Source organism: Amphiura filiformis, chromosome 5, assembly GCF_039555335.1.
Source record: "Amphiura filiformis chromosome 5, Afil_fr2py, whole genome shotgun sequence".
Lineage (NCBI taxonomy): Eukaryota > Metazoa > Echinodermata > Ophiuroidea > Amphilepidida > Amphiuridae > Amphiura > Amphiura filiformis.
Genome location: NC_092632.1, coordinates 3,265,596 through 3,277,352, shown reverse-complemented (window position 1 = coordinate 3,277,352; position 11,757 = coordinate 3,265,596).

Sequence of the window (11,757 nt, the reverse complement as noted above, 5' to 3'; positions counted from 1 at the left end):
GTCTGGTCATTTCAGGTGGGTTTGGAATAGGTAGGCTCTTCAAAAACACCAAAATATGGATGAAGAACAACCATTTTGATATAGCCAGTAGCCAGTAGTACTGGTGTATGCATGACAACTTTGTCAAAGACATCAATGTCAGATTTTAGCAATCATAATTTCTTTACAAGGATTGCTCTTATGGAGTGAAATGAAAAGTTAATGAAAAGATGTTGCCATACTTCAAAATACCATGGAATCTGTTGCTTGCCTGCATGGGTACTAATCATTTTGGGTCACCCTGTAGATGTTATACTCTGTGTGCTTAATCACATATAATGTGATTGTTCAATTAGGATGACCTGTTTCCATGTAAAAGTATTAAGTTGTCAGGATTCATTTCCATAAATATATCCCAGGGAAAATTCTTGTTATTTTAATGTTCTTATATAAAACGTTGCAAGAGCACCTGTTACAAATTAACAGCAATATGTTTTAAAAGACTGGTGATGATCTTAAGTGGCCCAGAAGTTGATTTTTGTACCTCTCACCCCTATTCAGCATCGAAGTGGTTACGTAATTCTCTTGGTTACCGGATCACACTATTTTGGTATGCCTTCAAGTGCCATATACTTTGTGTTGTGATTGTTTCGAGCATGGTTCATTACTCAAGCGTGTGATCCCGTTGACATAGTAACATTACGTAACTTCCCTGGTGAATACTGAGAATAAACTCCCAAGAGAATAAAAATAACCTCTTTCACATTGTCTGCTGTGGATTGTTGATCAAACCAGAACATTGGTGATTGGCAGTGTATGTATGCAGTACTAACATGCCCACCATTAATGCACCAATTTGATCAGCTTAGCGTGGCAGATGCAAAAACGGTTCTTTGAATTTTCTTGACACCAATGTAATCATTAGGGTAATGATTGAATCTAAACATAGACATCAAAAGTTATAATGTGTAACTTACTATCAGTATGTGGAAACAGGTCTCCAAAGCTTATTAAAATGTTTAACAAAAATGCTTAAAAATTACCATAAAATGGTTGTAGCAGCTGAGTTGTACCTAGTCTTCATAGTGCCAGTTGAATTATCCTTTTATCCTTTTTTATTTTAAGTATTCTTAGTTGACATATTGCAGCTGTTTTCAAAAACAAAATTACATTTTCTCATTTTGTGTGCCAATTGGTAAAATCCAAGATAATATTTAAGTGCCAGGTTGATCAGCTGAGTGCTGGTTACTGATCATTGAAGAAACACAGTATAGGTGTGTTACAGGGTTTTATTGTGTGTACAGATGGTCCATGTCACAAATGATTGCTAATGTTGACACACAAATGTATATAAATTATATTATTTTGACACCATAAAAAATAAGAATTTTTAGTGTGAAAATGATAAGTTTTAGCATTCCACCCATTGTGGATTATAATGTACACACATCATGTTTTTATTGCATTATATGTGATGCAATGAATTGTTTTATTAATGTAAATATTCCAATAAGTGTTCTTGATGTTAGGGATATACACCCCCAGGAGATGGACCTGTAAAAGTTGATCATATCAAGTTATCAAATGAACCAAGTATCAAATAACAAAATTATGTTGAAGTGTATCTTTAGTTTACATTACTAAATTAGTAATTGACTTGAGTATTGTATACATAATTCTTCCTAACACTTAAAATTGTTATGTGTAACATTCTACTCTAAAGATTATATAAATGCTGGGGAAGTTGTCTAAAAGTACCAAAAAAAAGAAGCAAAAATATACACGCCCATTATGATTTAGCCATTTTGGTAACTTACTGTTGCATCAGTGGTGGCGCTATTTAAGAAACAAATTCAATGTGTGCTAATTTGTCATTGCTAGTATGAGATTTAAATCTAAATTAATTGTAATGGTTTATGATCAAGTGCAGTATTTTTATATAAACAACATATTTACAAATGATATATTAAAAAAAAGTAATTTTATAATATTTTGGTAAATTATATTATTGACAATCTTAAGCTCTTTCTGAAATAGAGTGGATCTCCAATGAAACAAGATTGTTTTGTGTGATGTGTTAAGTCAAACTAAAACTGCACCAGTGGTGTAGTGTGAGTCATCTTATTGGGGGCACCAGCCATGATTGGGGGCTCCAGGTCTGATGGGGGGGGGGGGGGGACACAGGCAGTTTTTGGCAATTTTCCTACATTATAAATTTTCTAAATTTCAAATAGATTGGGGCATGTACCCCTATGCCGCTGAAAGGCACCTTATGTCGCCAACAGTAATTCCCAGATATTAAGAATATGATTTCAATCACATCAATTTAGGAATTGAATTTATAACTCACTCCAATTGAAAAAGGAGAAAGGTTATAATTTTAAAGCCCCACGCAACTCAATCTGCATGCAAGATGCAAGCATTTTGATGTAATATGTTAAATATAGGAGGATATACATGTACAATGATTTGATGTGATGTGTAAAATAAAAGATTTCACTTTTGTGTAGTGAATAAACCTACATCTAAAAAAATAAATGTTCCAACTTGTCATGTTGTGACTTCTTATCCCTGATGTCTCAGTTCTGGACAAGATCAAGGCTTGGTTCAAATCTGGTATTCCATAATTGTTTTTGAGAATAACTAGAGAATACCTACTGCACCCTAACCCCTAACTCTACCCTAGGCCTCCTCAACTGGTGGTGTGTGTCGCTTGGAGTCGGTCGAAGTGGTGCAAGGCTGAACATTAAAGGAGTATTTCATGATCCTAGCATCCTCTTTTTATGACATTATATCCACGGAAAAAGTGTATTCCCAAAATTTCAGTTGATTCTGATTTTACGTTTGCGAGTTATGCATGATATTAATGTGTATTACACTGCTCCATAGGCCACTGTTGTAATTTTGTACACCAGAACATAATTCAAATTTGACTTAACGAATTAATCTGCAAGAAATATTTGGTACATACACATTATGTAGCCAGAGGATTCCAGTGGTATAAAAATTTCAACTTTTTTTAAACAAGTGGGGGGGGGCAAAAAAAATCTGGCAAAATGAAAAAGAAAGGAGAGACAGCCATACTGAAGCATGTGAGCCTTTAAAAAAACCTGAAATCCAGGAGCTTCCATGGGTGCTACCCCATGGACCCTTGTTGGGCTTTGCCCCTGGAACCCACCAACGGCCCACCTGCTATGTGCTCGCTTGCACACATGCTCCCTCATCCGAAAGTCCTCGCTTAACATGTTGGCACTTCAGGATCGCTAAAATTTTCCAGTTAGCACATCAAATAAACGAGTAGAGAAGGCTAAGCCTAATCACAGGGTGGTTTGGTAGGTATTCTATAGTTGTGCCTGTTTTGGAAACATTTTGTGAAGTTCTGAACTTGCTAATCACAGTTTTGATATGTTTTATTTAATAGAAAACAACCGAACTTTAATTTGAACTAATTGGGTTCTACTCTCGGTTCTACTAATATAAAGAGCTTGGAAGGCAAACTCGGGGGCAAACTTTGCTCAAGCCAGGGGAGGAAATGTGTGACACATTATACCATGTGTAACTGGGCACCTTCATGTTTCTCTTAGTTCTTCTAGAGGTTTGATCTGGGTAACAAATCTGTTATAGGTGCTTTACCACATTAGTCCGAATAATCAGACCCAGAACAAAATTAATTTCTGACATGATCATGTTCTGGGTCTGAACTGTTTCCATATGAAATCTTGTTGGTAAATTGGACAAAAGAAGCACATGGTTCTACTTGACAGCTTTTTAATCCCTATTCATGTTATGTGAATCACGCTATTACCATATTAGATGGAGATTTTCCACAATACTGTATACAATATGGTAAAGCACCCATATGAATGAAGCAAATAAAACCTCTACAAGGAGAAACATGTATGTGCCCGGTTAAGCCTGGCTTTGACAAAATGCATCTCCAGGACAGCCATATATATATCCTGTTACACGCTCCTGTACAAATATCTACACCATCATCAATACTTTTCTTGCAGAATGAAGACAATAACACCAGTTTTGATCTGTTAAAAGAATCTCTTTTAATTATGATCACACCTTATTCTACAGAAAGAAGACATTAATGCCAAAGACATCAAAACATATATTTATGACTGCAGCAACTCAAAACTATTGCTGCATAATACATTTTACAAAAACATCATTGGCCACTGTGGAAATATATCCCAATCTTTTCCAAAAATAGTCCACATTTCGGTCTCAAATCTTCTCTTTTGCAAAGACAAAATTATACATATTTTTTTCCAATGAATATGCAAGGGTTTGTCTTCCTCCTACTTGGTTCAAAACTTGTAGTCTTCTTAAATTGCATCAATAATTTGATGAAATTAATAACAAAACAGGAAAAATGTAAATACAGCCGACCATTACATGTCTGGTTAGAATGTCCGCAATGAAATGTATATTATATTAGGAAATAAAGCGAAACAGTTAATTATAACAATACATAATATGGCCTGAGTGGGGACACAAATGCCCTACACTCTGCTAACCCTGAAACAAATTCCTTGCATAATTTGCAATGCGAAATAAAACATGCATTATTTGTGTTTATAAAATGCAGCAGAATAACACGATATTACAGCCAGTATTTGTATTGGAAATTAACTGATCAGGAGAATCTAAAAATGATATTCAGTATGCGACAATAAAATTAAAAGCCATTTGCAACATTCTTTCAGTCTCCTGGTGAAATATATTCCTGGTGAAATGCAGTCTTGAACTACGCGAACAGACCGAGATAGAACAATGTTGGCATTTTATTACCCAATTTTTCACAAACATTTCACTTGTAATAATATTGCTAGTAGCTTGCAAGGTGTTACCAAATTCATGTTATAGAAATGGGTACTGTATCCTGTAGGGCTAACACCAGCATTTAAGCTAAAATAGAGCTTTGAATTAAATTGCTCATCATAAATTTGGTCTTCAATACATGAACCAGACTCAGGGGTGTTGTTACAGCCTTGTGTTGTATATCTTATCTACTCACAAGTTCAGTTCAATTACGTGTCAGAGATATTCAGAAAGAGAAGGGGAACCATCCCTGATTCTGATATCTGCAAGCAATCCTAGGTTCCAGGGTTGTGCATATGTAAACTGCACATAAAGCCAGTGCGTTAATACTTGATACACTAAGGTGCAGCACATATATATATAGGAAGGAATTGTACACTGTCAAAAGCATTAAATTTGCCATCCCGGAGCAGACTCCTGATCCAAAATGACAGGCAGACAGGTGGCTAGCTCAACACTGACTGACTGACACCCTTTCCATCCAATACTTGACGGCCTTCTGTGAATCTGGGTCTAAGAGTCTTCTTGTAATCTTAGCGATGCAGTATTACTTTCATCTGTATGACACAAATGATACATGTACAAGACAGTGTTACCAAGTATTTTTAATCAAATTTTTAAAACTCAAAATTAAGTTGAGGGTACGTAATTGATGACAGAATCCTAGTTTCAGAAAGCAGAACATGGGAACGGTAATTTGAGAGTGACAAAATGGCCATTTGGAATATATTTCTGGAACTAATGTACATAAAACAAGTTTGCACAAGTGCTTAAAAATAATTTGTGTATGCTGACAGATATAGTTTCTCAAATCTGAAGTTCATTTTTAAGCTTTAAGACCAACTTTTTAAAGATGGCAAATTTTTCTGATTTGTGAATGCCAATAACACCATTCTTGTATGATTGTGCTATGCCACATAATGCACTTCAATATGCATAGCACAAGCAAAACTGAGCAATGATTCATTGTGTGTTTTGAATCTAATCTATGTTGATGTGTGAAATGTCTATGAAAAGTGGAAAACACATCACAGCGCTTGGACCAATTACAAACTAAAAACAAACTTATATGATTGGTCACATGGTGTCCACCAAGTCATAAGATTGGTCACATGGTGTCTATGTTTGTGGTTTGCATTTCACTGAAGATATTTTATCAGTTATAACACTTAACCCAGCCATGTCAATTAAATGTTATTACGCCGAAAAAAATAATAGTAATAAGCAAATTATAAACACAAACACAAAATAAACATCCAAGCAAATCTATCCGTATTTATTGTTTTAGTACTTGAAGATGATAATGAGTTCTTCTCTCTGAATATCTACAGAATATTACACATATTAATATCTTTATCTAAATATTTCACAATGTCAGGCCATCACACTCAAAACTGTGTGGGGCTAAGTATTGGTGCGTTTCAATCATTTCCGCCATTTAAAGGCCCATTCAGTGATCCCAGCAAAGGTGTAAAAAAATTGTTTATAAATGCCTAAGAGTGAAGGATAAGTCATTAAGATTGTCGTTGGTTATTTTTTCTGTGAAAAATACAAGGAAAACAGCAGTATTGACAAAGCTGAAGCCTCATTCAAATATACACATAGTTAATTTCTCTACTAAGTATATAAATTACAGATTCATGTAAAATGTTTCATTTTGTCTCTAATACACAGCTTTCAGCTTAACCACTAACAGGCTATGTTAGCACATATATGACAATAATAACGGTGCCAAAATCTGATTTTGATGATTTTTACAATCCGCTGGATGAACAAATCACTGAATGGGCCTTTATATACAAATTAAATTGAAGTCACACTGTCCAATTTAAACATGACATTTAAAGGTGAGTGGTCCACTTTTTTCATTAAGGTGTTTGTACCTTACATGGAGGCATATCACAAAAACTGTCCAATTCCAAGTTTTGAGCTGGATTGCTCCAGCACGAGTGGTTACTACCATGGGTCTACCAATTCGTTCATACCATCTACAAGAAACATATCCCAGGCCTTAGTTTTCACTGCGTTTGAAAACAGTTTCTGCCTAAGCCAAATTCTCAATAATGATGGGGTAAGCTGGGTTATGAGGCTATCAATCTGGTCACCCACCTTTAATGTCACAACAGAACAGAATGACCAAAAACAATATAAAACCTAAAGCAAAGTCTTGCTATATTTAATACAAGTTCAATAACAGATTTAATAAGCTTTCAACAACAAAAAAAGCTTCAAATTTTAACTGCAACCTGCAGCCATTATCAAAAGTTAACTGCACCTAATTTAGCTGGGATTATGTTCTCTTGATTTTAATAAGTTGTATAACAATATATTTGTGAAGGCTGTCATTCATCCAGGTATAATTAAATATAAAATGAAACTCTTAAAACTATTCAACTGGACTTGTCTAGGATAAGGTGCAAAACCATAGCCTCTCACAAATGCGGGTCTATACTAGGAATTTCAATTGAATGGCCGCAGCTTTCAACAGCCTAAACGATCCAACCCCGATCGTATATCCCGCATTTCAAACTACAATGCGAATGCATGACCTTGGATACAATACTAACCAATCACAAGTGAGTTGGCATGGTTGGATTCACTTCCGCGCTATGCATACACAGTCGCACATGCTATGTCAGACTGTGTTCATTCAATTAAAATTTCCACTATATTTGAATAGTTTTAAGAATTATAATTTTATATTCGATAACATTACGTGTAGTGTTGACAAAATCACACTATCTATCAAATTTCTACTCTCCCTTTCATGTTGCTTTGCAAAAATAATGCAATATTTTTACATTAAGCATTTTTATTTGTATATGGTTTCAGTAAACTTCCATTTGATGGACATTAATTTCCACATTACTTATTTCAAATTACAATTTTTGAAAAATAAAGAAACTATAGACAAAAAAGAAAAATATACAGAACACAAGGTGTAATAAATCTACTGAACATGCATGGGCACTTTATGAGTTGCTTGAAATGTGACCTACACCCTCAGGTTACTGCCAGTTACAAGTATTTACATGAAATATAGATTACTTTATGTGTGAGAAGTCAAAAGAATGGCTTTATGCATCATTTTCATTGCTGAAAAATCTTGGTTTGGTTAGAGCAGGTCACAAAAAGGCAGCAAGCTTGTCTAGACTGATTGATTGAGTACACATTATTGGTAATAAAACTCTACAAAGGAATGGGGTTTTAAAGTACACTATTTACTAACTTATTGCCTATATTTTTAGCTTGCTATCATATCAAGAGGGTGCGGATTAAACAAAGGTACACTCATAGAAATTGAAGAGCAACATATGAATGCAAACATCCAGTATATTAATAGGAAACAATAATGCTCCCACCACTCACGGTATGTTAAAATTGTTATGGCTTATTTGTCAAAAATCCTCATTCCATACTTTGCATGTTGGGCTGTTTTTTAATATTCTGAGTGTGTAAATTATAAGAAATTAAGTTGTAACATATCCCATGCTCAGAGTATCAAAGCTGTGACTTATTCACAGCAGGTTCTTGTAAAATAACCAAATTCAAACAATAAAATACATATATTTTTGTGCGATGTGATGACAGAACAATGAAATTACCAGCTGAAGATAAAATGGAACTCTCATCCATCATTTTGTTCGAAGAGATTATACCCAAAGAGCACCGACTCAAAATTGCCCTGTGTGTAACACTATAGTAAATCCGCAATTTTTGCTTGTCAATGGAGAGCTAATAGTGTTTACCTCCAGCGTATTTCGGCAAGCTACTGAAATGTAATGACAATTTGTGTCTTTTGAGCATTACAAAGGTTTGTGCATAGAATGCACGTTTTTTGGTACAGTGCGTTACATGCACAACAAGAACTAAAAAGTACTTTGAATCAAAGTTAACTGGAAAAATAGCAAAATTATCTGAAGTACACTATTTGCCCACCATGAGTGACACACACACATGGCAGAGTCGGTACTCTTTGATTCTACCTCCTTGATTTGTTATACTTATATACACTAGTTTATGGGAACATACACATATAATATATAATGATTTGCAAGGTTTGGGAGAATATTATTCCGTTTGGCACATTCGACAGTCAGGCTATCAGACAACAATCCAAGAAAAGTTATCTTTTGAAACTGATATATTCCTATTCATTCAATGTTTATGGTGTTTACATATTTCTACTGGTACAGTTGAGAATTCAAGTATATGTTTATTTTCTACTGTTTACACTACACCATAATTATAAATGATACTGATATCATCAAATCAGTTTCATCACTCTGTAAAAAATATTTTGGTAAGCTTCATTAATTCCATTCTTGCCAAATATCTGTTCCTGGCCGGAGAAGACATCTTACCTTCCCAGAATCCTTTGCAACATGGTACACCACATTATGTAATCAAATGACCTCCTATTTCTTTGCAAAGACTCCCTGTAAAACATACCTTTTTCATATGAAGAATAGACTGATAAACAAGGGCTGTTACCAAATTTACAAGATAGGGATATGATCAGTGGGCATGTGGGGCAATATGTTCCTATTGTATTTCCGTTTGTTTAGTTTCTTAGAGATTATATGGTTGTGCTTCAAGGAAGGAAAAAAGATCAATTATAATCATCTCATATATTTCAGTATGGGTATGGGAAGTAATAGTTTGAACCTCTAGAAGATACAGTCATAAAACATTTAATCACAATGATAATAAATTGTTATTCAGAGTTGTGGATACACAGAAATCAGTAAGGCATGCTCTGATCATGGTGTACTCAAACAGCACCACCAGACACAGCACATTTAAAACCCGGATGTGCCTGCTAAATAAAGGTCAACCAGTTGAATATGATCACATTTTGTTAATTTTGTATTTGATTTGTTCACGTTTGACAACCCTGGATAACCGTAACAGGTTGGGACAGCCAAGGGGTTAACACCCTACTATTCTCAGAACTGACTGTGAGCTACATGTTCAGGTATGGCTCTTCTGTACACAGGCTAATATAGGCTAACCAAAGGATGGAATTCTCTCACGGTTCACCTGCCCAAGTTTAAATGCACCACAGGGAGTGCTGAACTCTGAATTTAATCTACAGATGTTCTCAATTACAATCAGACATTTTAGTCAATAGCCCAGCAAGTTTTCCACCCTCGGGAATCAAATCCACGACCTCATGCACAAGATCTTAGCAACACAAACAACTCTGTACAATTATAAACATAGTTTTGACCAAGGGAACTCAACAACTATCCCTATTACTGGACTGCCTTTTGTTTTATGTAATTTTATATCATTATTTGTTGATGCATCATACAAAACTACCACTCAATAACTCTGGACTTGACAATGTTCATTATGCAAAGTGATGTAAATTCTACATTTCTTTCTAAAACCAAATTAATTTCTTCCCACAATCCTTTATAAGATATGGTGTAGATGTACCACAGGGAGTGCGGAACTCTGAATTTAATCTACAGATGTTCTCAATTAAAATCAGACATTTTAGTCAATAGCCTAGCAAGTTTTCCAGATTATTTTTGGTGTAGATGTACAGCACTGCGCTATACATGACACAATTGAAATCTTGTAACAGCTCTGTGAGATCAAACTTAATTATACTTTGATGTCAAAGTTTTGCATAACAATACCGAAATGCTGCTACATGCCTATGCCCTTTCGCAACAAGCAGTAAAGACAACTATCTAAAATTGGTCTTAGATGGTGTCAACTGCTATGAATAGCGCTACACTGAAGTTTAGAATTGAGACTTTCCCAATAACATTTTGTAACAAATTATGTAGTGTGTAGCCATACATTCTTGTTCATTAGCACTGTTAAAAGATTAATAAGTGAGATGGCCGAGACAAACATAAATTTATGCAATTATTTGGTGTAAGCAAAAGTTTAAGAATGAGCAAGCTAAACAAATGTCTTATCAAAGACAAGACAAAGCTTCCAAGTCTGTACCTTACAACCTACTACTCAGTTGGATTCTTGAGTACCAACATCAGTTACGGCCAACATATGCAAGGATTGTCATTGCATGCAATCATGTAGATGGTAACATTTCCCATCCTTCAAATTTTCATATTTTAGACCAGTAAAGTTCATGAGAATGTTCATGCACACTAATATTTGATTTTACAATAGGTAATTAAAGAATTTCACAAAATCATCAATAAGTCAACTATGATACAATAGATGTCAGTTGTACCATATTTACTAGTTTCAAATGCAACAAATAATTATCACTAAATTCCGGTTCTCTTCTGTCTCTCAAATACCATCCATTATTCCAAACCCAATTAAACGTCTGCTACCAAACTCTTTGGACCAAACTCCAGCAACAACATCAGTGATTCCTGTGGAATGGCTTTGCTCCATCAGATGAAGAAGACACTTTGTCCTGTATTCCAATGAATGCTACAATATGTCACAACTCTTGTCACTATTTCTTTCTTTTTTTTCAGAATCATCCATTATTAAATCAATCATCAGGTGACTATATACCATGGCTGCCATATCATGTTTGATTGCTACTTAAAATATGACAACAAATCATGAAATCCATGTGTCAATGGCTCTCTTTTGCAAGAAACTAGAGTTGGTCCATAAAATACATTAAGAGATGCAACCCCTTCCCAATGTTGATCTTTGTAATACAACTTAAAAAGGAGCTACTCTGGATACAATTTTGAAGCATTGGTAGATTCTTAAACATGTGTGAAACGTGCAATTTCATTGGTTCCTGCACTATATTATGAGATGAAATAAGTCCAGGTACAAGTCTTGATCACTAAATATCTTACCCCTGTTAAATACTTTCAATTGAAATCACTATTGAATAGCATATTTTAAAATGTGTTAACAATGAGACTGTATGTATTTTTTGCCTCTACCATGCATCCAACATCCCATGTAACATGACAATACAATTATTGT